The sequence below is a fragment of the Schistocerca gregaria genome, chromosome X (assembly GCF_023897955.1).
Source record: "Schistocerca gregaria isolate iqSchGreg1 chromosome X, iqSchGreg1.2, whole genome shotgun sequence".
NCBI classification, from domain to species: Eukaryota; Metazoa; Arthropoda; class Insecta; order Orthoptera; family Acrididae; genus Schistocerca; species Schistocerca gregaria.
The window spans coordinates 581,631,485-581,657,542 of NC_064931.1; the positions used below are offsets into that span (position 1 = coordinate 581,631,485).

At 41.9% G+C, this 26,058-nt stretch overlaps 1 protein-coding gene across 1 annotated transcript in view; it reads right to left on the reverse strand.

The window, feature by feature from the left end:
- LOC126299427 (ly6/PLAUR domain-containing protein 6B-like) overlaps positions 1-24,702 on the reverse strand; it is a 1,925,736-nt gene extending 1,901,034 nt beyond the window's left edge. The window contains exon 1 of the mRNA XM_049991326.1: positions 24,625-24,702. The gene's annotated coding sequence lies outside the window, so the exon portion shown is untranslated. The remainder of the gene's footprint in view (positions 1-24,624) is intronic.
- Positions 24,703-26,058: the final 1,356 nt, after the last annotated feature.

Consider the following 26,058-nt stretch of genomic DNA (forward strand, 5'->3'; position numbering starts at 1 on the left):
CCATTCTTGCGCTGAACAAAGCGCTAAATGTGGATGCATTTCAACACAATTTACAGTATTGTGTTATGCGTAGAGTACATGGACAGCCATTGCTCCACAGACATTCAAACGCCTCACTGAAAGTGTGTTCAGCAGAGCTCAAACCGTCATAAAGGCGAAAAGAGACACACACCATATTAATGTGCAATAATAGGCACTGGTATCCAGAAACGTGTGATCAGATAGTGTAGTTGTAGATGCAGATGTCAAGAATGGTCAGTACTAAGAGATATTGACTGTCTTCCTGTTGTTTCCCACAACAGCAATTCTGCATGTATCGTTTTGAGATTATACTGTCATCAGAACAACATTATTAATTTCGTGGAGCGTATACAACCTAAACAGTGAAACTGGCTCCTGTTATTCCATACAGTAAATGGCAGAAATGGCATTCTGGCAGAGTTTTGGCAACAACGTCGATAGACATACACATGCCATGCACGTCGAATAAATACCTGATGGCCGCAATCGATCCGAAACCAAAATTGTTGATTATGTTGTTCCAGTGACTTGCGGACACGAGAACATTCACATCAACGATAAGATATTCCTGAAGACGCCATACAGTTTGCAAACCGGATTTTCAGGAGCAGGTGTGGCGACGATAGTAAGATGATCCTAAAATAAAATGTGTGAAAAACTGGAGCTACTGAAGGAATAAATTATGTTAATTCTTCGCTATTTATGCACGAGTAGTTGCTTTATTTATATCACTCATAGCCTCTAAAATCTCTGAAGCCTCAGGCCCACAATTCCAGATTTAGTTCTGCTAATGGAGTCTAAGACGAAGCGTTAAACATACACATTTCACAGCTTACATTTTATTTATCGACGATATGAGATTCACAAAGAGTGGTTTAACTTTACTACAATAAGCACGTGAAGGAAGACGCAAATTATCGATTGACCATGGCAGGATGGCAATGGGGTTGCTTTAGTATCAGCGTGTCGTTAGTAAATGCGGGTGACACAATCGTAGAGCCATACTAGTTACCACACAAATTAACAGGTACTGCTTATCACCGATCTCTAAGCGACAAAGTAACAGTGCTATTGAAGAATGTCACCCTTGCAGAAACTAAAAGTATGTGTTTCATGTACGACGGCTCACCGCCGCATTCTCCCTGCCTCATCCGACCGCATTCTCCCTGCCTCATCCGACTGAACCTAACACAAATTGCTGAAGGAGATCCAATAGCACGGCCACTCCGTTCACCTGACATCAATCCTTTAGATTCCTATGGAAGGGGATCTATAAAAGCTTTGATGTATTACACACCAGTTCATAATGGTCCCACTTACCAAGGTAGTGTATACCAAACATGTGACCAAATCCCAGGGCAGGCAAGTTTGCTTGCACGACTTTGTCATTCTTCGAGAAGAAAGATGCCGTAATTGCAACGGATACCTCATACAGTGTCGACAGACAAATGGGTTTCATGGAAGGGAAGGGTCTCTGTGTCAGTCTGGTAAGTTAGTAGTTTATAAATGGAAGATAAGTCAGACAAGGACATTTCCTACTACAAAAATTAATTTCAGCGGTCCTAAGGAATGTTTTAGAAGCTTGAGCCGGGATAACTAAGAAGTAAAATAGGGTAATGCAACAATTCCGAACCACCTTCGTTTTTCTGGTAACATTTTATTGCCTGTCTCTAGTGCAGGTAAACTTCAGTTGTGAAGAGAGTAACTTAGTAAACAAATTTGAAAGAAATGGAAGGGGACTAGGGTTTAACGCCCTGTCGACGACTAGATCATTACAGGCGGACGAAAATCTCGGCTTGAATAAACTTGACTACGGAAACTGGTCATCCTGGTGCTTAGTAGGACCATGGGAATTCTGAACTTAGGTGGCCGTGCTTGTATTTGAACATAAGACCCCAAAAATTAGAATCCATGTATCTTATCACTGTGCCACCCACCTCCTTAAGTTTCAATGCAGGCTTTAGCGTCAATTACAGTAAGACGGAAACAATACCTATCGTACATAACAAATTTATACGATTTTGCCTTAACGATCATTACGACACTTACGTATTGTTGGATTTTTTGAAGTAACATTTACGTAATACCTAACACCTCTATTGCAGCATCAACCAAAAGAGTTATATTGACATCGAGGTGACGCTCTCGTGATAACTAAATGAAAATATGACGACATCTTTTCTATCTCCTGTCGATCAGTATGTAACAATCGGTCAAACGAGGGTTTTTTCAGCAGTTTTCTTCTTGAATTATATCGTTTACTTCGGATTTTTTCAAAACATCTTGCTCAGTCACGTGCTTTTCTTATATTCCGCCATAAACCGCCGATGGATTATAATTTTCTCTGGGCGGTTAGTCATACTTATTTGTGACTATTTTAACTGTTCTACCGCCAAAGACATAGTTAAACAATATTGGATCCTTCTACCTATTTATGGAAATGGAGTTAAATTCGTTTGTGTTACGGGACAGTGACATGGCCCTGCACAAGGCGTACATACTCTGAAAATCATTCAACATTTCCCTACACTTTCCTTAGGCTACGACTTCCTTATTTGCAACATTGCCCATGTGATCTCATTGAACTTCCATCACATGATCTACTTATTTATCACGTATTTAGCGTGACAAGATTAGGGCCAGTAACCACACATACCAAAGTTATAAAAAATTCCCAATAATAATATTTTCAATAATAATAATAGTTAATGGCATTTAGAACGATATATATCATGTGATCAAAAGTATCCGGACACATGACTTAAAAGTTCGTGGCACCCTCCATCGGTAATGCTGGAACTCAATATGGTGTAAGCCTACCCTTAACCTTCACAACAGCTTCCAATCTCGCAGGCATTCGTTCAACCAGGTGCTGAAAAGTTTCTTGGGGAATATCAGCACATTCTTCACGGAGGAATACACTGAGGAGAGGTATCTATGTCGGTCAGTGAAGCCTGGCACGGAGTCAGCGTTCTAAAACATCCCAAAGGGGTTTTATAGGATTCAGGTCAGGACTCTGTGCAGGCCAGTCCATTACAGGGATGTTGTTGTCGTGTAACCACTCCGCCACAGGCCGTGCTTTTTGAACAGGTGCTCGATCGTGTTGGAAGATGCAATCGCCATACCCGAATTGCTCTTCAGCAATAGGAACCAAGAAGGTGCTTAAAACATCTCTGTAGTCCTGTGCTGTGATAGTGGCACGCCAAACAGCATGGGGTGCAAGCCCCCTCCATGAAAAACACGACCACACCATAACATCACCGCCTCCTATGTTTACTTTTGGCACTACACATGCTGGCAGATTACGTTCACTTGGCATTCGCCATACCCACACCCTGCCAACGCATCGCCACATCGTATACCGTGATTCGTCACTCCACACAACGCCTTTCCACTGTTTAATCGTACAACGTTTACGTTCCTTTCACCAAGCGAGGTGTCGTTTGGCATTTGCCGGGTAGTTGTGTGGCTTATGAGCAGCCGACCGACCATGATGTCCAAGTTTTCTCACCTCCCGCCTAACTGTCATAGTACTTGCAGTGGGTCCTGACGCAGTTTGGAATTCCAGCGTGATGGTCTAGATAGATGTCTACCTATTACACATTACGACTCTCTTCCACTGTCGGCGGTCTCTGTCAGTCAACAGACGAAGTCGGTCTGTACGCTTTTGTGCTGTACATGTCCCTTCACTTTTCCACCTCACTATCACATCGGAAACAGTCGACATAGGCATGTTTACGAGTGTGGAAATCTCGCGTACAGACGTATGACACAAGTGACACCCAATCACCTGACAGCGTTCGAAGTCCGTAATTTCCTCGGAGCACCACATTCTGCTCACTCAGGATGTCTGGTGACTACTGAGATAGCTGATACGGAGTACCTGGCAGTAGGTGGCAGCACAATACACCTAATATGAAAATCGTATGTTTCTGGGAGTGTCCTAATAAGTTTGATCACATAGTGTACATTACCTTAGCACATTTGAAGCTACGTTTAGTATTGTCAGAAGCAGAAGGCGTAGAGAGCGAGGAGACGATTGAAATTACAGTGACAATGGCACTTAGGAAAGAGCAGAACATAAATAGATAACTTTGCGGACAAGTGGTAGAGAAAAGTTATGGGGAGAGTGACTGACGAGAGTAACCTTCACAGAATATAGGAGAGGTCGGTATTGTGATAGAACGTGAAACATTAGGTGTTTTTCGAAGTTTGGGAGGAACTTTATTTCTCTGTTATTTTGAGGAAGATTTTCTGAAGTAGGTTTCCTGATACGAAAAATGATTTAGAGAACGTAGTAGTGTTATTTGATGGTGCTTAGGGAATTTTACTAAGTTAGGGACGAGTATTTCTGCCGTGCTGTCCAGATAGCAGTACAAGATTTGAAGACAAATAAGAAACAATGCAGTGACTCAGATGACGATAGAGCATGTTTAGAGAGTGACTGTGTATTAACGTATCGTCACGTAGCCACGATAATTGATCGTAGGCTGGAGTGATGTAGTCGAAAAAGCGTATGTCACAAATGCATTGTATACAAGTATTCATAGCTAGTTCCAGCCAGCGTGAGTTTCGTTCGATAATTCTTAGAGATTAGCATCACCACATTCAAGCATGGGGAGTATTAGTGTCTCTACGAACTTACTTTCAAGCTCGAAAGGAAATACGTTTGGTTACTTCTGTAGTGTGTGAAATGACGCTGAGAGTTTCTTCCAGACTACAGTTGTGGGTTCAGTTCAATCTAAGTGATGGCCTAGACTTATTCTTAAGTTCTTTGAAGCAGAACGAAAGATTATTACCCTGCGGGTTGGGTTAATGGTGGAAGAGATTCTTTGAACTGGGGAGTAATAGATCTTTTGCGAGCGGCTAAAGTGGCTTGCGTTTTAGGTGGGTTAAGTTTCAAACATATGTTCTGATAGTTCAAGTAAATCGGCATTTCCATGCTGGATGACTGTGCTTAGGTTTTTGGGATTGTACTTAGATATAACTGAAGGTCGCCAGCGTACTGGTGATATCTGCAGTGGGAGAGAATAGTTGTCGCAACAGCAGCATACAACGACAAGTGTAATGGGCTCAATAGTGATCCTTGTGGATCCTCTAATACTGCATTCTTCGAGTGTGACCTTTTTGTTCTAATCATTACACACTGTTGGCTAGACACGAGGTATGAATGAAATCATTGTACAGCACACGAAGAAAACCTTTCTCTTGTGAGTTTAGCAAGTAAAATATCAAAGCCGACTGTGTCGAAAGCTTTGCTGAAATCCAAATAACACATAACATTTGCCTATAGTTAGTCCGTAGTTTGTTTCAGTTCGTCAGTCACTTTTACAAGAGCAGTCGTCGTGCTACGATTTTGCCAGAACACAGAATGCTATTCATCTAAAAGATTATCTGATGTGAAACAATTCTTAAGCTGTTTGTGAAATAGGTATTCTAAAGTCTTCGATAAAGTTGGTAGTCCGCAGCTCATGGGTGTGCGGTAGCGTTCTCGCATCCCATGCCAGGGTTTCCGGGTTCGATTCTCGGTGGCGTCAGGGATTTTCTCTGCCTCGTGATGACTGGGTGTTGTGTGATGTACTTAGGTTAGTTAGGTTTAAGTAGTTCTAAGTTCTAGGGGACTGATGACCATATATGTTAAGTCCCATAGTGCTCAGAGCCATTTGAACCATTTGAAAGTTGGTAGAATGCTAATAAGTCTGTATCCGGAATGTTGTTTCGTTGATTTGTTTTTGGGTTATGGATGTACGAGTCCTTGCATCCAGGCTGCAGAGAAAGATGATGGAGATCAGAGAAAGCTTAAAAAAAGTCTGTTATTTTGAGCATTAGTGGATCGACGAGAGAATTAAATTATTGTGAACATTAACGTCCTGTAACATTCACTTAGGCGGCTACCGGTACCACCGTGAAATATTTACCATAGCCATAACGTTTCATCTTCCCAACCAATTTATTGCCACCTCCCGTCACACCGTCTCCTGTGTTCTGTCTCCCCATGGCATAGTTGTTCATTGTCCCTCCCATCTACTGCAATACAAAGATCTTTCACCCGGTATCTGTAACAAATTGCTTCAGTCTGTAACAGAAAGTTACTGCAGGCATTTTATGATTTCATTTTATAACTTTCATCACTAAAGACCTGTTGTAATTATTAGAGGTAGTTATTAAAATGTTGTTTTCCTCAAAGAAAATAGCTTTTCCTGAATCGCAAAATAGGAAAGCTGCGAGCACCAGGCAAGGCACTTTTCAGGCTTCTGGACCAATTCAATCATCCACCTGACTTGCAGTAAACCGTACGGCTGCCAGCATAGCCACCGGCAGTCTGCGGAAATGTGGTTTCCCGCTGATTAGATTTCATTGAGACCGTGAAAGGTGGGAAATGAAGGTATGTTTAGAGAGCGACGCGGCTGTGGCGGTAGCGGACAAGTGAGGATTACTGGTGGGCCTCATCACACGGCTCGCCAGAGGCCTCATTAGTAACCTGTTAGCTGCAAATCCCAAGGCTGGCCCCAGCGCGACGGAGCCTGCGCAAGGGCTAGCTTGCGGTTTCCCGGAAATTCACAAGGAGATTAAGCTTCTTAGTTAAACATATGATAATAAATAAATATATACGGCAGACAGATAAGGTACGGTGAAATTAGGAATATTTCGAGTTCAACATAGAGCAAGACTGAACCCTATATAATAAACAAAAATATACTTAGATTATCAGGTGGAGGAACGTTCAAGTAGAATGTGGTCACACAATGAAAACACGTAAATTCAGATTCCTAAGTGTCACTGTACTTACGAAGACCATTAACATTACTAAGAGAGACATAAATATGCACGTTACATTTCGAACGAAAATATAATCGCAACTGACACTCATTTTTGGAATGGAAGTTCGCGGACCGGGGTGGCCGAGCTGTTCTAGGCGCTACAGTCTGGAACCGCTCGACGGCTAAGTCGCAGGTTCGAATCCTTCCTCGGGAATGGGTGCGTGTGATGTCCTTAGGTTAGTCAGGTTTCAGTATTTCTAAGTTCTAGGGGACTGATGACCTTTGAAGTTAAGTCTCATAGTGCTCAGAGCCATTTGAACCTCTCTCTCTCTTTTTTTTTTTTTTTGAGTGAAAGTTCGTCTCCACGGAGTAGTGTTGTCGGTCTTCTACAGGGCTATTAAGTAATACAGTTCCCACGAGATTTCTGCCATGAATTCTATGAAAATATCTTCTTCATAGTGGGAACAGCAACAATAATTTTATTAATTCGATTACTTCTTCGTTCAGAAATTATTTTTGGCTTTTAAAGATATTATCGAGTGTTTTCGTGTACAAAAAAGGCTCGCTACAAAAAATGTTCAAATGTGTGTGAAATCTTATGGGACTTAACTGCTCAGGTCATCAGTACCTAATTTTACACACTACTTAACCTAAATTATCCTAAGGACAAACACACACACCCATGCCCGAAGAAGGTCTCGAACCTCCGCCGGGACCAGCCGCACGGTCTATGACTGCAGCGCCTAAGACCGCTCAGCTAACCCTACGCGGCGGCCCGCTACATTAACGCACCTTAACGGGAACACGACTATCTGCTCTAAATTCAGTTTCCTAATTCTGCTGTTCTAGATAGTTTGACAGATAACCGGCCCACACCATGTTGTAAAACTATGCAAAGATAAAGTAAATAATATTAACGATTCTGAACCACAAATAATTGAAGATACACTTCTGGAAATTGAAATAAGAACATCGTGAATTCATTGTCCCAGGAAGGTGAAACCTTATTGACACATTCCTGGGGTCAGATGCATCACATGATCACAATGACAGAACCACAGGCACATAGACACAGGCAACAGAGCATGCACAATGTCGGCACTAGTACAGTGTATATCCACCTTTCGCAGCAATGCAGGCTGCTATTCTCCCATGGAGACGATCGTAGAGATGCTGGATGTAGTCCTGTGGAACGGCTTGCCATGCCATTTCCACCTGGCGCCTCACTTGGACGTGCAGACCGCGTGAGACGACGCTTCATCCAGTCCCAAACATGCTCAATGGGGGACAGATCCGGAGATCTTGCTGGCCAGGGTAGTTGACTTACACGTTCTAGAGCACGTTGGGTGGCACGGGATACATGCGGACGTGCATTGTCCTGTTGGAACAGCAAGTTCCCTTGCCGGTCTAGGGATGGTCGAACGATGGGTTCGATGACGGTTTGGATGTACCGTGCACTATTCAGTGTCCCTCGACGATCACCAGAGGTGTACGGCCAGTGTAGGAGATCGCTCCCCACACCATGATGCCCGGTGTTGGCCCTGTGTGCCTCGGTCGTATGCAGTCCTGATTGTGGCGCTCACCTGCACGGCGCCAAACACGCATACGACCATCATTGGCACCAAGGCAGAAGCGACTCTCATCGCTGAAGACGATACGTCTCCATTCGTCCCTCCATTCACGCCTGTCGCGACACCACTGGAGGCGGGCTGCACGATGTTGGGGCGTGAGCGGAAGACGGCCTAACGGTGTGCGGGACCGTAGCCCAGCTTCATGTAGACGGTTGCGAATGGTCCTCGCCGATACCCCAGGAGCAACAGTGTCCCTAATTTGCTGGGAAGTGGCGGTGCGGTCCCCTACGGCACTGCGTAGGATCCTACGGTCTTGGCGTGCATCCGTGCGTCGCTGCGGTCCGGTCCCAGGTCGACGGGCACGTGCACCTTCCGCCGACCACTGGCGACAACGTCGATGTACTGTGGAGACCTCACGCCCCACGTGTTGAGCAATTCGGCGGTACGTCCACCCGGCCTCCTGCATGGCTACTATACGCCCTCGCTCAAAGTCCGTCAACTGCACATACGGTTCACGTCCACGATGTCGCGGCATGCTGCCAGTGTTAAAGACAGCGATGGAGCTCCGTATGCCACGGCAAACTGGCTGACACTGAGGGCGGCGGTGCACAAATGCTGCGCAGCTAGCGCCATTCGACGGCCAACACCGCGGTTCCTGGTGTGTCCGCTGTGCCGTGCGTGTGATCATTGCTTGTACAGCCCTCTCGCAGTGTCCGGAGCAAGTATGGTGGGTCTGACACACCGGTGTCAATGTGTTCTTTTTTACATTTCCAGGAGTGTATTTACAAACGAAAGTTGAAAGTTAACGATAGTCGGCCACCAACGAGGTTACTTTAGAGAGAGGGAAACACGGAAAAAAAGAATACTTTTGCAGTGATTTCATACTACCGTAAACTTTCTAACAAATCAGCACAAACTATTAGAAACACGGATATTAAAATGGGGTTCCACATGGAAAACCGTATTAAATATTATAATACAGGCCATACACAGAAAGGAACCGTTAATAATTCTAGAACATACAAAATATGTGGAACGATTCTCACAAACTGGCAGGGATTTTCGGATTAGTTTCAAGGAACACGGGAAATTTAACGACTTCGTGGTGCAATTCATACACAGTTTACTTAGGTCCCGGTGCGTTAGCCAATGAGCCACTTCGGCACAATGGTTCACACAACCGCACGGATTATCCTGCCGGACCTCACTCCTCGATCCAAATTCTCACTGCCACCAAAGTCTACTTTAAATTACCAATTACACACGAACAGAATTGCCGAGGCTCTCCATATTTCGGAATAGCAGTGGATTTAAATGGGGTATCCATCCTGAAACCCAGGCGCAGGCACTTACACAAATGAAATTACACGATTTCAGAGACTTTAACGGTGTCATACAGAAATGATTTTATGTATATAGACTGAAGCAGAGAGTGAAAATTTGTACCTAGCCTGGGAATCGATCCCGGGTCTCTTGCTTACTAGGCAGATGCGTTAGCCACTGAGCCACTCTGGCACAGAAGCTCACACAGCTGCACGCCTCCCGCCTCGATCAAAATCCTCACTCCCACCCCAGTATACTTTAAATTCCCCCCTTACACAGGAACAGAATTGCCGAGGTTCTCCATATTCTGGAATAGCATGGCTAACGTACCTGCCTAGTAAACAGGATACCAGGGTTCGAATCCCGGCCTCTCGGTACTTCAGTCTATACACATAAACCATATCTGTAAGAGCCAGTAAATTCTCTGAAAGAGTGTAATTTCATCTGCAAACATTTTTCCATGAGAATATTTTGCCCTTCTTCTCTCGGCGTGTGATAAATATATTAACAGTTGTGATGATTACTTTCGAAACAATTAAACGGTTGGTTTTCTCGTTTTTCATCTGCCTCACTTTCATTTGAAAGCTCGTCATAGCGTTATAGGAAAATTTCGATTTAACGTCCCGTCAACGACGACACCAATACAGATTGAGCACAAAGTCGCACTAGGGAAAATGGAGATAGATATCTGCCATATCGTATTCCAGGGAACCATCCTGTCATTTGTTTTCATTTATCTACGTAAACCACGGGAAACCTACATGTGGTTTCACCTTTGTGAAAAATCAGTTAGTGAATAAACACTTTGTGGAAAGACACTTTGTTGCAACTCAGTGAGACTTATTGCTGATAGCTATCTGACTTAGCAGAGCTTGGCCACAGCCATTAGGCATAACATCACTGTTAACTGCTTGGTATTAATCACCATGCTATGTGCAAGCAGTGTGTCACACATTGTTAACAACACACAAGTTGTCACTTGGTAATACACTGTAGTAAGTAATCTGAGTACATTTATGTTTGACACTTGTTTTTCTCAAAGTTGTAAATAAATAGTACCCAGAAAAAGCAAGCCTAGGGTTATTAATAGAGTAGCATATTATAGTATTTAAGTCCTTAATTTTGAAAGGAAGTTTTAACTTACTAAGTGTGAACAGTGCAAAGGAACAGATCGATTGTTACTGTAAGTGGTAACCACAATACTGTTCTTTGTGTTCCTAAGCAGGTCATTCTCACGCAATTTAAAACAATTATCACATATACACATTCCATTCCCGTATCTGCACAACTGTTCTTTATAAAATGAAATAACTTCTCTGAGGTTATTTATCATACCCATCTTTGAACGTTAAATAATATGTCATCTTCATGCTTAAACACCAACGAACAACATGCGACAGGTTTGTAGTGTTGTTATTCAACCTGGAGTGTGTACAGGTGTATTGATTCTGAATGTATGTCACAAAATCTGCTGGTGTAACTGTCTTTCGAATACATCTCACCTAATCTGTCTTAATTTAAACAGAATGGAAACTTTTCATAGAAATTTAATAAGAAATGAACAAGCTTTTAATTTTCGTAAATGGAAGAGGGTGTGGGAAGTATCGTCACATGTTTTACACGTTAATTGTTTTTATTCAATCAACCTCCTTAAACATTCACATCGTCTGTGAGATAATTCATTATACTAAAATAATACATATCAAAATTTGAAAGGAAGGTTGGAAGGTTACTAGTGAACTTCTAATTATCGGCAAGTTCTTTCAAGAGATATCACACAGACACGGATTGGAGCAGAATGAGGAAGAAAATCGGCTGTAAACACCCAGCCCGGTATTTACCTTAAGCGGTTTATGGAAACTACAGAAAATCTCAATTTGTATAGCTAAATGGGGAACTGAACCTCGAAGCTCATAAATGCACCAGCTCATTGGCTGACATAAATGAAATGACTTATTTAGCTGAGAGCTTCACAGTTAAAAATGTGATTCAAATCTTAATGTTATAAATAGGTTCATAAGACTTGTTTCCCATTTTAACTTGAAAAAATCACAAACATTAGTAGTCAGAATACAGATAAATATTAACGTTACACTCATATATAACGGTATACTAAACATTTTTACATATGTGAGGTATAATGCATGCTGTCTAGGATGTCTTTTTGTTGATACTGCCTTAGAAATGTACTATGTTAACTCACGGTAAACCACGATTCAGATAATTTAGTAACTGGCTACACTTTCTTTTCCAAAGTATTGTGTAGTGAAATATGATTTGTAATTAATATTGAGAGTGCTTCTCACTGTGAAGTCGGACTAGTTCGCTTCACAGCCACAAAATGTACAGCACAACATAACCAGCTTCGTATTCAGGCATCTACAGGTAACAGTAACAATTATGAGCTGCGCAGAGAATCTGTTTTAGTTGTCCTGTAGCTATATACTGAGCGAGGTAACGCTGTCGTTAGCACACAGGACTCGCATTCGGGTGGACGACTGTTCACATCTCCGAATCCCCGTCCATATTTATATTTTCCTTGATTTCCCAAAATCTCTTAAGGCAAATTGCAGGCTGGGCGCTTTGGAAGTGAATAGCCGATTTCCTTCCCAATCCTTCCCTACTCCGAGCTTGGTGGTGGTGGTAGTTAGTGTTTAACGTCCCGTCGACAACGAGGTCATTAGAGACGGAGCGCAAGCTCGGGTTAGGGAAGGATTGTGAAGGAAATCGGCCGTGCCCTTTCAAAGGAACCATCCCGGCATTTGGCTGAAACGATTTAGGGAAATCACGGAAAACCTAAATCAGGATGGCTGGAGACGAGATTGAACCGTCGTCCTCCCGAATGTGAGTCCAGTGTGCTAACCACTGCGCCACCTCGCTCGGTGTTCCGAGCTTGTGGTTTGTCTCTAACGACCTCGTTGTCGACGGGACGTTAAACACTAATCTTCCTTGCTTCCTTCTTCTAGATGTATAGAAGCAATAAGACGCCCAAGCCGTAAAGATTGACACAAAAAAAGTCATGTGACAGTGCTTTAAACATGTAGCAAATGTAGAGGATGAGAACGATCTGTAAAGCATATGATTTTTTATGGAGACTGAGAATATTTTCACTTGTGGAATGTTAATTCCATTCTGAGGGCCACCTTCGAGAAACGCTAACAGGACCGGTGCTTTACTGTCTCCCTACGGAGTCATTGGCAGGCAGTATTGAATGGTGGTTAACACACCGAACTGCCTGCTATTAATGGCGCGTATCGAAACTGAAGCCGTTACTTTTACTGCAAGTAGCTCATCAGTTATCCCCTTGAGGTTTGGAGTATCTCGTTCTATACATCCCTTCAATGAAATATCCATGATACTACTAGGTAACTGAAACTGTGTCTTTGTTGTGGCAGTAACCTATGCTGATCACTGTGGTAAAAAGATCTTGTGGAAAATTAACAAATGTAATTTTTACTACAAAAACACTAATACTACAAGTGCTAAACACATCCTTGTTTTTTACTTAAGTAGCATGCCAGGCAAAAAGCGTAAGTCCCTTGGTTTTTATTAGCTATCAGCAGATGTTTCACCTTGATTGCAAGGGATGGAACAACGAATACTATTGTATTACTCCTCAATACACCACGTCTATTCTCATCAATCTCCAGTCATGGCCTTAGTATAACTGACATTATAATAAATCTTACTTCTGACCTAGGAATGTTTCAGGCTACTTTTCTAAGCATGAATAATTAAAGAAAAGACAGCAACGTTACATGACAATTAAGTGCACATGAAGTAGACTATAGTTCACATTAAGTCCAGATCACCTGACGACTGCAAATAGGTGCTGTCTAGGCACTCACACATGACGTAATTATTAATTTATTATTTACGTTCAAGTCCGGTAATTAATATTATATTACTGAATTTTTGAAGCGTACATATCTTCCAAAAGAGTTCTGAAGCCTCTTCACCTCCGTAACGTTTCTTGACTAAGACATTCAGTGGCATGCTTCTCACTTTCCGATAGGTTTCACAGTATTATTTCACCGAAATCTGTACTCAGAGAACACTAACTCATATAGGTTACTACATTTACTCACATACTTGCAGATTTCACGTGGTGTTTTCCTTTTAATCTATATTGATGAGGTGACAACAGAAATTAATGTATGTTCTTGTATGACTGTTGAAAGTGCTACTGTGCTGATAAGTTTAGTAATTCATAATTGATATAGTAGTTATGATGATGTCAGCCTTCTGAGGAATGCTACTGCCAGACGACGGTGCTGTTCACAGAAAAGGATATTCTGGAAACTGCTGAAACATTCTAGTGATTATAATTGACACAAATATTGATATCTGAACCTAAAGGCAAGGGTTACACCATTCCCAGGCGGTATTGAGTACTAACAACTTGTTATAAGACCTGACAAAACAGAAAACATAAAGACGTTCGGAAAAAAGGTTTCTGCTATCACGATAAGTTTTCTTAGTGAAAAGGATAAAGTCTGACAAGCTCAGCCACGGTATCCAATATAAGATAAGACTTGTGCATCTAAATAATCTGACGTTTAACCGACTGAAAAGTGGTTTATGAGAGTGGAATGAATACTATTGGTGTCCCCTATTCAGGGCGTCAACGATAAATGTTTACATCGTACCACAGTAATATAGAGGGAGTCTACACGAGCTATTTGATATAACACAATTGTGGTTTATCATGCAGGAAAACAAACAAAAATTGGCCTGTGAGAGCCACCTCAGCTCCAGAGTATGCATGCCACGGGAGATTTTTAATACCCCCCACACTCATACACCATCGGCGTTATTTTGCACTTGAAAATTGTGAAACTCACGTTTGCGTAAATTCTGCCTCATAATTTTGTGAATTTTAACAGCGCACACTCAACAACGAAATTATTTTGTTTCTCTAGTCTTCCTTCTACGAGTCAACTGTTCTTGTAAGTGTTAATTTTATATCAAATTGGAAACGAAATAAGTTTTTACATAACTTGTTCAGAAGTCTTCTCCTTTCATTTCCCTCACAGAAAAGGTTAACTTAGTAAGACTGAGGAAGTCGGTGGCATATCAGGGCGAGGGGATATTAAAAATTTTTCCTGACGTGCATATGTTGTAACTCAGCTGGCCCGTTTAAGCCAATTTGAGGAATTTTCACGGTTTGATAGACCACAAGTGTCTTATAACCAGTTGTTCACCTCGACTTCTCCTACACCATTGTGGTACGTTGGGAACAGTTATCGTATACACTAAGTATACTTTGGTAAGGAGAACAATAACAATGGAGTACATTTTTCCCTCGGACAGTCAATCAATCTCGATACATTCAATGTATGGATGAAACGCAAAAGATGTACACATTCCAAGACAAAAAAAGAGGGAAGGTAAAGATTTAAAGTACCGTCGACGACACCGTCGATAGACACAGAGCACATGTTCGGATTGGGGAAGGATAAGGAAGGAAATCAACCGTGACCTCAGAGTAAGCACCTCGGTATTTGCCTTAAACCATAAGGTAAATCATAATATAACCTAAATCTGGGTATCTAGACGGGTATATCCAGAATTAGAGCCGAAAGTTATACCACTGCGCCACCTCGCTCGCTGACAAGCAAAGGTAGCGGATTAGCCTGCTACCACGCATATGCGACGACGAAGTTTCAGTATCTAAGCAGGTTTATCATGATTTTTAAGCGTGTTAGTGACCACTAAGTTGTTACAAATACAGAAAGGTAACACGCTGCTTAAAAAATTCTGTGGGACTGGGTTTCAAATGGACCCTTTTATTTATCTTTCCTGAACATTCGGGAAACGATGCTAGGTGTATACGTGAATGGTTCTTTTGAAAAGATCGCGGCCAGTTGCTCACCGTATCCTTCATGATCCACCATTAATGAATTCATATTCGAAAAGACACGAAACCATAAAGTTTTTTTATTTCTTTTTCTTTTGCTGTCAGTAGTTGCGATGCTAAGTCTTCGTATAAGATAATTACTTTTCAGATCTTTGAAGATTATTCAGGCAATTCAAAAGAAGCATATTTTTACTAGATTGTTCTAGGTGAAGAGGGCATGTCAACCACTGGGATAAGCCACACTTTTTTGTCTCAAATTATGATCTTATATGTCAGCCACTACGTCTTTCCTGTAGCCAGACAAAAATGATTTCCTTTAGGATGTGAGAACAAGTGCAATTTTGTGCAGAGAGTACCAGAAACTTGATGCCTCAACTGCGTCTGTTATTGCTGCCTGTATCTCAAATCCCAAAGACACTGTATAGTTGTACGAAAGGAGTGTACAGCTCTTGAAGGATTTATCCCTATTCTTCTCTTATTCAGGGTTCGTGGGTGTGAAGAACTTCGACGCGTCTTCTCCTTTTTATTGGCCTATTAAATAATCCTACCATATCGATATGGGTGATAGGCGTACGATATTTTCCTTCTTCTGGGTACGGATGATGTCAGACTTTCTGGGCCTTATTGAGCCTTATTGTTTCTTGATGTGAGCGTTTCCTCTCACAGGATTGTCATGAGTCTTTATGTGAATTTCCCACTCTAAAATCTCGGTTCAAATCAAGCAGCAATATTACAGAGTTTTTCTATTTCCCCCCGTCGGAGGTTCGAGTCCTCCCTCGGGCATAGGTGTGTATGTGTGTGTTGTCCATAGCGTAAGGTAGTTACGTTAGATTAAGTAGTGTGTAAACTTAGGGACCGATGACGTAAGGAGTTTGGTCCCACAAGACCTTACCACAAATTTACAATTTTTTTTAGTTCCTAAATTATTTTCATCAAACCTAAGTCGGAGGACAAGAGCAATTAGTTTCATGCTTACGACGAGAACGCAGCAAATGCCATAACCCGATTTCCCAGAAACTTCGTTCAGTGGAAGAGGAGTCAACGTAAGCGAACACATGTATGTCACAGCTTATTCGTACACCTCGACCATTTCTGAGAAAACCACGGTCAAATCTTGCAAAGTACTTTGCATGCCTTTTAGGGAGTAAATGGTTCATTAGAATTGGTGGCGCGGTGACGAGCGCTACTGCTTCAGGGTTTTGCGCCCCGTCTTCGAAACCCCATTATTTCTATTTTTGTTTCTCATTTATATAGCCACGCCCGCAGAAGTTTACTACACGAGAGTTTTCTAATGTATACTTAAATAAGATTGTCCTTATTAGTCTACTAATTGTGTGTCTGGTGACTGAGTTAAGAGGAAACAATAAATGATGAGAACATTATCGGCAATTTTTTTCTGCGAAGTTCCTGAAGTGTATCTCGACTCATAATCAATTGGAAGTGCGAGTTTTAGGTAAAGTAATCCTTTATCTGTGGTTTGCCGCGAAATTATTGCAACCGCGTAAAATCTGCAACTATGTTAACGACGTCATTGCGGCAAACCAGTCGTCGCGCGATGCTTATGGTGTTCGAAATTTCTGTTTTTAATGTTTTTACGATAGGTATCATCCAACAGAATGCACCAATCTTCCTTCAGCATAAGCGCAAGAACAAAATATAAAATTAAAGTATGAACTGATATAAAAACATGAAAATTTAAAATGATTGTAACTCCTTACAATACTATACACACATATATTATATAATAAATGTATAACACTTATTGTGAAATTCAGTTGTAAATTTCCAATTAATAGTTAATATAACGCCCTCGTGTCGGTTAACTTGATAAGAAACGTTCATGGATGAACCTTCAACGGAGGTAAGTAAATAAATGAAAAATATATAAATAAACGATAATCGGGTTTGGAGCACCGAGCGCTAAGGTAAGAGGCCGCCATTTCGGCTGAGAATATCGCCTGCTAAGAGGCATCTAAACTACATCGATAACTTTGTCTGTTGTTTTCTCAGAAACGGTAGAGTACCTACGAATAAACCCAGGCACGTGTGCGCTTATTTTGACACTTCTTCATTGAGCGAAGTTTCTGGGAAATCCGGTTACGGCATTTATCGTGTTCTTTTCGTTAGCTGTTATCAGATTTGTTAGAATGAATTTCAGTGAGTTGTTCGCTCCCACCACTACTAAATAACATCCTAATGTCATTCCATTAGGGAAAGATCAGCAGATCTTGACAATTATAATTAGAGATGCAGTAGGAGAAGATGTTACAATTTTCTTAAAAGCACTGTGAGACAAAGCGGCCATTGGACGCACTTTAAGATTCTATAATAAAAAAGTGGCCAGACCATATCAAAGTGTTTAAAAAAATCAGAACATGTATCTATAGTAACGGGTTGTCAATCGGATAAACTCAATACGGCACGGTAGAGATTTAGTCCGTTTAGAGGAAAAAGATCCTGATAGTAGCGTTTACATCGACAACTGAATCTCAGTGTAATCACTGATTCTTATAATGACGTGACCATATCTTCAGAAATACACAACCTGGTTTTAATTATAAGGACCTTTGATTTATCCATTCCGTATTTTGGACTAAGTGGGAGAATTATGTTTGATTTAAGTAAATATAGTGTCAGGTAACTTCTTAATCAAATCCGTCTCTAATGACTGCGTTGTCAATGGGACGTTCCTTCCTTCTGAATCAAAGTTACTGACAAATTATTGTCCAATACTTGTTTCAAAGTACCTCGCGTGTACTCTTAAACCTAAAACAAAGACAGTGGTAGATGCTGAGAATAAATTATTCAATATTCGGACGCTTCCACAAATGATAAAAGAAAATTACATGTACCACTAGAGTTGTAAATAATGTAACGCATCTTTATGGATGTCTAGTAAAGTAATATTCAAATTACTGTATGATATTACTAAACTGTACATTGAAAATCGTTTCGTGAAACACTGTGAACACATTTTCATAAGGTATGCGGACCGCCTCCTAAAATATTTGCAGATTCATAATTTGTATTATTTCTATGATACTTTCCTTTGAGATACAGTAACATGGTACATTAAAGCTGAATTTTCCGTATTCTGTTGCGGGAATACAGCGTGTTCCAACAGTTTTCATCCGATTTTACAACACTATATCTTCTACACGAACGAAGATAGAAAATTGGATTAAATTTTAGCTACAAAATTTTTGTAGTCAAAAGAACCGTACGATTTTATAAGGGCATATCTTTTACCGACAAACTCACGCAGTCTTGAAGCATTTCCTGGAATAACATTTAGAATGAAAATTCTCATTCACCTTTCACATAAAATGTGTCGTCCAGCAGATGAACGTCGAATAGCCAGGCGGGAGTTACTGCATTTACAGCTGTTGCTATGCAACATCTCACCGAACGTTGTTTGAAAGGGAGACGCATAGAGGGAATCTTTCACAAATCAGCACCAAAAAGTCACATACTCTTTGATCAGGCAACCTACGAGGCAGAATTGCGCAGTGCCAGATTCGTACGCACCTTTCGTCGTAAGAGGTGTAGTGTCATATTCAAGACTAAATTAATGCCGAAGAGTTGTAATTTTCGAAACGGAGAAAGTAAAACGCATTATGTTGCTGTGTGATAGTCATCTCAATAAAACACAAATAGGGTAATGGGCCAGCTAACTTCACCAGATACACCTCTACCGGTAACCAGATAAACCGACAAACATCAACTGACGCCTATGCTTGCTTTTACGGGAGGCGTTCAGTAATTAATGCCACACTTCTTTTTTGGGGGCAATTTTGATTGAAAAATGCGGAATTTGTTTTTGGGGCATCGTGGAATATTCCCACTACACCCGCCCGCTACAATTTCATGAAGTTCCGATAGATGGCGGCGTTATACGTAGCCTCCAAAACAGCGTCTGTAACGAAGGTACGTTCCAAGCAGAGAGCTGTCATTGACTTCCTTTTGACGGAAAGCCAGAGCATCACAGATATTCATAGGCTCTTGCAGAAAGACTACGAAAACTTGATAGTGAAAAAAAGCGAAGCGTCTGTCATCATCGCAACATGGTCGCGCAGAGCTGTCCGATCTCCCGCGTGCCTGATTGCCTCACGGAGTTGTGGCTCCTGAAATGTTGGAACGTGTGGACACTGCCACTCGAGGTGATCGACGGAACGCAATCAAACACCTCACTGCTCATCTGGACGTTCCTGGTGGTACGGCTGACCCACCCGTCCACCAGTTGGAGTACCCAAAGGTGTTTGTCCGTTAGGCTCATCGCGGCCTGTTTGGTCCAAAGAAGAATGCACTCCGCAGGAAGCAGTACGTGAATGACGGGGAGGTTACTAAGGCAGCATGAAATTGGCTCCGATGTCGATCAGAAGAGTGGTACTGTGTGGGTATACAGTCTCTCCCAGTAATGTGGCGTAGCATCGTCGTATTGAACCGGTATTATGGTCATCAATAGGTTTTTAAAGCCAAAAGAGTGGGGAATAATATGGAATACTGGGACCCTGAATAAAACATACTTTTACAAAAAAAGATTGCATTACTTATTGAACGCCCCTCGTACTTTCGATATCCCTGGTAGCTGATCGGTCACCACGACGGAATATCATACCTAACGGCCCGGGTTCGATTTCCGGCTGGGTCGGAGATTTTCTCCTCTCAGTGACTGGGTGTAATGATGTCCTTACCATCATCATTTCATCCCCATAGACACGCAAATCGCAGCAGTGGCGTCAACTCGAAAGACTTGCACCAGGCAAACGGTCTACCCGACGGGATGCCCTAGCCACGCGGTATTTCCATTTCGATATGTAAGGTGAAATTTACCGCAAGTTCCTGTACTAGATAGTCTTGCGTAACTGTATGATGTTTTTCCAAAACTCCCTGCACATTTCATTGGCTCTAGTAACATTCCAGGACCAACCATCGTTCTACGAGTCATCATCGGCGTAGCGTAAGCTATAATTATAGAAACACCACGTATTTTCGACTTAATTTCGGACTACTGTCTCTGAGAAACTCGACCAGGTTTTGAGTGTTAGACCCCTTCGCACATATTTACAATAAATCAGTATGGTAACCATAGTTAGGTGCATGAAGATAGAAAGTTTTAGTAAATAAAAGGAAAAAAGTTATCGTTATTATTTCGGACCAATGAACACTACAGAAATATTTGTGCAACAACTAAGCAGCCGGCAAGACGCCACCTGAGTGTTCACGTTGTATGTTTCAAGGAAGCAGAGTTCGACTGATATAAGAATCTCTAGGTTACATTTCATATGCACTTTATGCAATTTTAGAAACGGCGGTCTGATAATTTCTTAAGTATTTTTTAGTAAAAGGTTATCTGATGCTAGAATTTTCCCCTTGTTGGTACAGACACTAGTTCTGTGATACGCTGAAGTTGTGACCAACGAACAAATCTTTAAATCGTGGAAAGTTGTCACTGGTCTCAGCTCAGTAATTCCCATAATCGACAACTGAACTAAGATTTGCGAGAAAGATTTGACGCGTCGTTGGGAGTAGGATTTTACAGGGACACACGAGTTTTATTGACGGACTAACTAATAAGATGATTGAATTAGCTGTTGGTCATCGTTGCATATAGTTTAGAGCAACCATTTCTTCACGCAGTAGCTCCAATTTTAGTTTACAGTCACAATCAGTACTGTTCACACATGTCAGGGTTGTTTCTCGGGGTTCTTCCTTGTCGGCCTCAGAAGGCATATCATATATCCTACAGCATTTGTGAGTGAAAATCTTTTTTCTCTACCTTAATGTAATCATAGTAAAAAAACTCAATAGGAATTTCTACAATTTGGTTCTATTATTTCAACAAACTCTAAACTAACTCCTCCTGCACAGGTCAAGAAAGCCCAATGGTACCGACCGGCCGTCGTGTCATCCTCAGCCCATAGGCATCACCGGATGCGGATATGGAGGGGCACGTGGTCAGCACACCGGTCTCCCGGCCGTATGCCAGTTTCCGAGACCGGAGCCGTACTTCTCAATCACGTAGCTCCTTAGTTGGCCTGACAAGGGCTGAGTGCAGCCCGCTTGCCAACAGCGCTCGGCAGCCCGCATGGTCACCCATCCAAGTGGTGCGCCCAGCCCGGCAGCGCTTAACTTCTTTAATCTGATGGGAACCGGTGTCACCACTGCGGAAAGGCCGTTGGCTAATTCTATATCCTTGGGAAGAGCCACGAAAAATCAGGGAACATTAGAACAGCTAGCAATTTTTAAATTATAACCGTTAAGTCCAACCAAACGAAAAACAAAGGACAGTGATTTCTATAATTATTGTCTGCATCGACATTTATACAATATACATCGCTGTGAAATGCCTGACAGATGTATTTCCTATTGTCCCACATATTAGAATTCCTTTTCGTTCCACCCAAGTACGTAGGACGGGAATGGTTGTTTAAACGTCTCTGTGTGCATTGTAATTAATCTGATCTTTTCTTAGCGCTCCCTATGGTAACGCTACATGGGAGACTGTAGAATATTATTAGATTCCATATTCTTGAAACTATGTGAGTAGCCTTTAATGTCTACTTCCAAACGTCTATAAATTAACGTTTTCAGCATTAGCATGACGCTCTGCTGTGAATGAAGAGAATGTGTGACCGTTCGTGCTGACATTATTTCTATAGGTTAATATTTTCTGCGTGGCATCTGATGTGGGTCCCACTAGAGCAATATTTTAGGATATGTCACGCGAGTATTTCGTGACCAGTCTCCCTGGAGACTGTCTGCATTTTCCGAGAACGCTGCTAATCAACAGAAAGCTGTCATCTAGTTTATCTTCGTTAGATTCTATGTAATCTTTCCATTTCAAATATCGCCAAATTTTTACAACGAGGCATTTGTACGAGTTGACTAATTCTATTTGTGACTCATTTACGCTGGAATCATAGGATACGACGTTTCTGCGTTTTGTGAAGTTCACAATTTTACACATCTGGACATTTTTAGTGAAGTTGCCAATATTTATGCCACTTTTAAAATATATCAAAGCTTGACTAGATTTTTGTGAGTCATTTCTTCAGATAAGACTTACTTACAGGTAACATGAGCTAGAGTTATTGTAATTTTTGTCATTACATTCTGGCTAGACGTAACTATAGATTTTACATAAGAGAAGAAGGAAGTTATGTATTTTGTATGAGGTTCCTGCACAAGTAGTTCAATTACTACGTTATCGCTGACAGAGTAAAATTTCAAACGGTACTCCAGAGGAAATACTTAACGGGATATAAAAAATTTCAGGAATCTTCTCGTCATATAGCAAACTGAAGTAGAATAGACTGAAAGATAAAATATCGTAAATTTAAATACAGAATGTATATAAATATGACTGTTTATAAGCAAAATGTAGATGTAAGAAAATCAATTGATATCCTAACGAACTATTTGTTTTTGTTATAATATGACTTACAAATACTCCAGATCAATAACAATTAAAATACATTTGCTTTCAACGCGTAAATAGCTGTACTCCTTGAGTTACTGAAATTTTCACCCAGGACTGAATAAATAATGACGTAACTTGGAGTACAGAAAAATTTGGACAGAGGTAAATTAGAAATTGATGTTAAATTCGTGAGGTGTCCATTGTGATCGTAGTTTTTACTACTGCGGGAAAACAGTTTGTGACTTGGAACTGGATGTAGCTTATAAGCTAATAGTATGACATTTTCCTGTCAGTACACAAATTATGTATACATCGAAAAGTATTAATAAAAACGTAAGCGATACGTCTAACAGTTACGGACATTTAAACTTGTATGTCTCCCAAGCTGCGTGGTGCGAACTGTAACAGTAGCCTTAATAGTTAAGGAGCGTTTTAAATGTGAGAAATTTGTCACCGTCGTTGACGCTACACACAAAATTTACAGTAAAAAAATTATGTAGTCTATTGGATGGGTGAACTGCACTGTTTCTTCATAATTTTGATGATGTCTTCACAAGAAAATTTCCGTGTTCACTATGTGCTGTAACTATCAGCGACAAGATACTTGACCGCTCAAACATTGGTCAAGTAACAATAAATGAATACGTTTACACACTGGAGTTGTTACTGCGGGTACCGCAATACGCAGTGGTAAAAACTACTAAAAGTTCTTACAAACAACAAGAAAATATTTCCCCTCGGAGAGAACGAATCGAAATTTAAAACAAAGAGGTAGAGTAATGTAGTTCAACACTCGGTCATATCAAGACAGCTATAATTTGTAATGGTAAAGGAAAAACAAGTAAAACCAGGAAAATAATAGCATTCATAGCGCGAGTGTGACTCAATGAGTTCCTGACCACTTGTATAAAATTGCCGCTTCGGCCTTAACATACTGGCATAAAAGTCGGTGTCACAGCCGATTACAGTGGAAACAGTTTTAGCATATCTAGCGAGGACTGCATACTCCAGTTTGTCACAATGGAAGGAACAAGAAGTGTAAAAAGTAGTACGGATATTCAACATAATGAAAGAACACGAACAAACTTAATACATATAAAGCCACGGTGAGATGTGAATCTGTATCAGAGTGAAACACTGTCTCTGATACAGTGATAGCAAATTTGAAAATCATATTTTGAAAGGATAAGTATATTAAATCACAAAACCATATAAATAAGTTACTGCGCTCTATACTGCAGATATCACATTTAATAAATGTTACTTTAGAGTATAAGTGGATGAACTTAAATTTTGGTGGCTAAAATGGTAAACTAGAGGCGAAATAAACGCGCGCAAAATATACTTTGCACACAGTCAAATTTCAGAAACGGTGCCACTAATGAAAGACCTGACACGTGTTTGAAGAGCACTCAAGATAGCTCAGTCTTACAACCGTCAGTAGCAGCCTTACATGGAAACTGCCCTACTGATGTAGCATTCCATTGCTAGACTACTCGCATTGTGAGCCGGGTAGTAAGCAGGAGGCGACGCCAGTCTTAATGCTCGCTTATGTACACCTGTTGATAGCGACGAGCGACGCGGTCGCTGGGGTACCCCGGTGCGCCGCACGCTGGCTGGCGCGGCGTCCCACGCATCTCCTAGCAACGGCTGGTGTCGACTTACCTGTGTTTCGGCACGACGCGAGCGGCGAGGCTGGGTGGCACGGAGCAAGCGAACAGCGGCCGCGTCTGCCCCCGGCGCGCGACTGAACGTGGTAGCGGCGCGCCGCGGCGCTGGCCCGGGACGTCCGCGAGCCGCCAGCCGCGAGCCACGAGCTGCCGCGGAAACGGCCGACGCTTCGCCGCCGCTGCCGCAGCCGACGACGACGCTGCTGCCCACGCGCGACGCCTGCTACGCTGGCGCCTATCGAACACGATGCTCTTTCCTCGCGCGGCGTCGCCACCAGGCTGCCCATTAACCTTAATTACGTTTCACTTTCCTGATTTATAGTGCAGATGGAACTGCCGGGGCACGGAGTGAAAAGCGAAACAAGGTGGAGAATAACGTTCCCATTCACTTACACGACCCAGTCATCGCTGGCACGAAGAATTACGACTGAGCGACGTGAACTCAACGACGTACTCGAGTTCCGACTGTCTGTGATCTGATCCTTATGAACAGACTCCAGCCCATTGCAATCCTTAAGGCAACCTTTTAAAGCAAAAGTTTTGCCTCGCCCATTGAGACTTGTTATACGGGACGTCCCGCAATTAAGAGTCGGAGTCGGTTCTTCTTGCAATTTATACAAAAAGGAACGAAGGAAAGAGCTTTAGAGTTTAACGTTTAATCGACGACGGGGTAAGCAGTTGGGAAACGGAGGAGGATGCAGAGGGAAGTCGACCGCGTCCTTTTCAATGGAATTAACCCTGCGTTTGCCTGATGCGATTAAGCCAAACCGAGGAATTCCTCCAGAGTTAATTTTTCACTGGCCGGTGGATGTAATAACATCTGAAACGTCTTGGCAGATTGAAAATGTGTGACGGACCAGGACTCGAACCCGGGACCTTTGCCACTCGCGGGGAAATTCTGTACCCACAGAGCTGTACACGTACAATTCACGGAACCGCGCTCATAGATTTGCTTCACCAATTTTAAAGAGTTTCTTCTGAATACGTTGTTTTGGGGAAGCAGGTGAGGTGGAGAGAGTTCTGGTTGTATAGCGTGACGAGCACCACGCAATTCTGAAAGACAGGGTGGTGTGACAAGCCCATACAGAATCCGCTTGGCGGGTGAACAACCGTGGGCTGGTCCTCCACCCTGCCGGAGTGTGGTTTTTAGGTAGTTTCCCGCGTCCGTTTAGCCACACGCATGGCTGGTCCACAAATGCCGCCTCAGAGAGTACGATACAGAAACAGTTAAAATACGACAACACAGAGCTAAATTTACGCAAATTAAATCGGTTGAAGCAAACTACTTCCCTTCCTTAGGCTACATTGACGACTGTGGTGTCAGCTAGTGCATCAGGCCGGCGTTAAGTAATGTAATTAAATTTACCAAATTGTGAAAAGCTGACCCCATTCTAGAAGGGATAAACCGATAAGCCACAGAGAAAAGAAG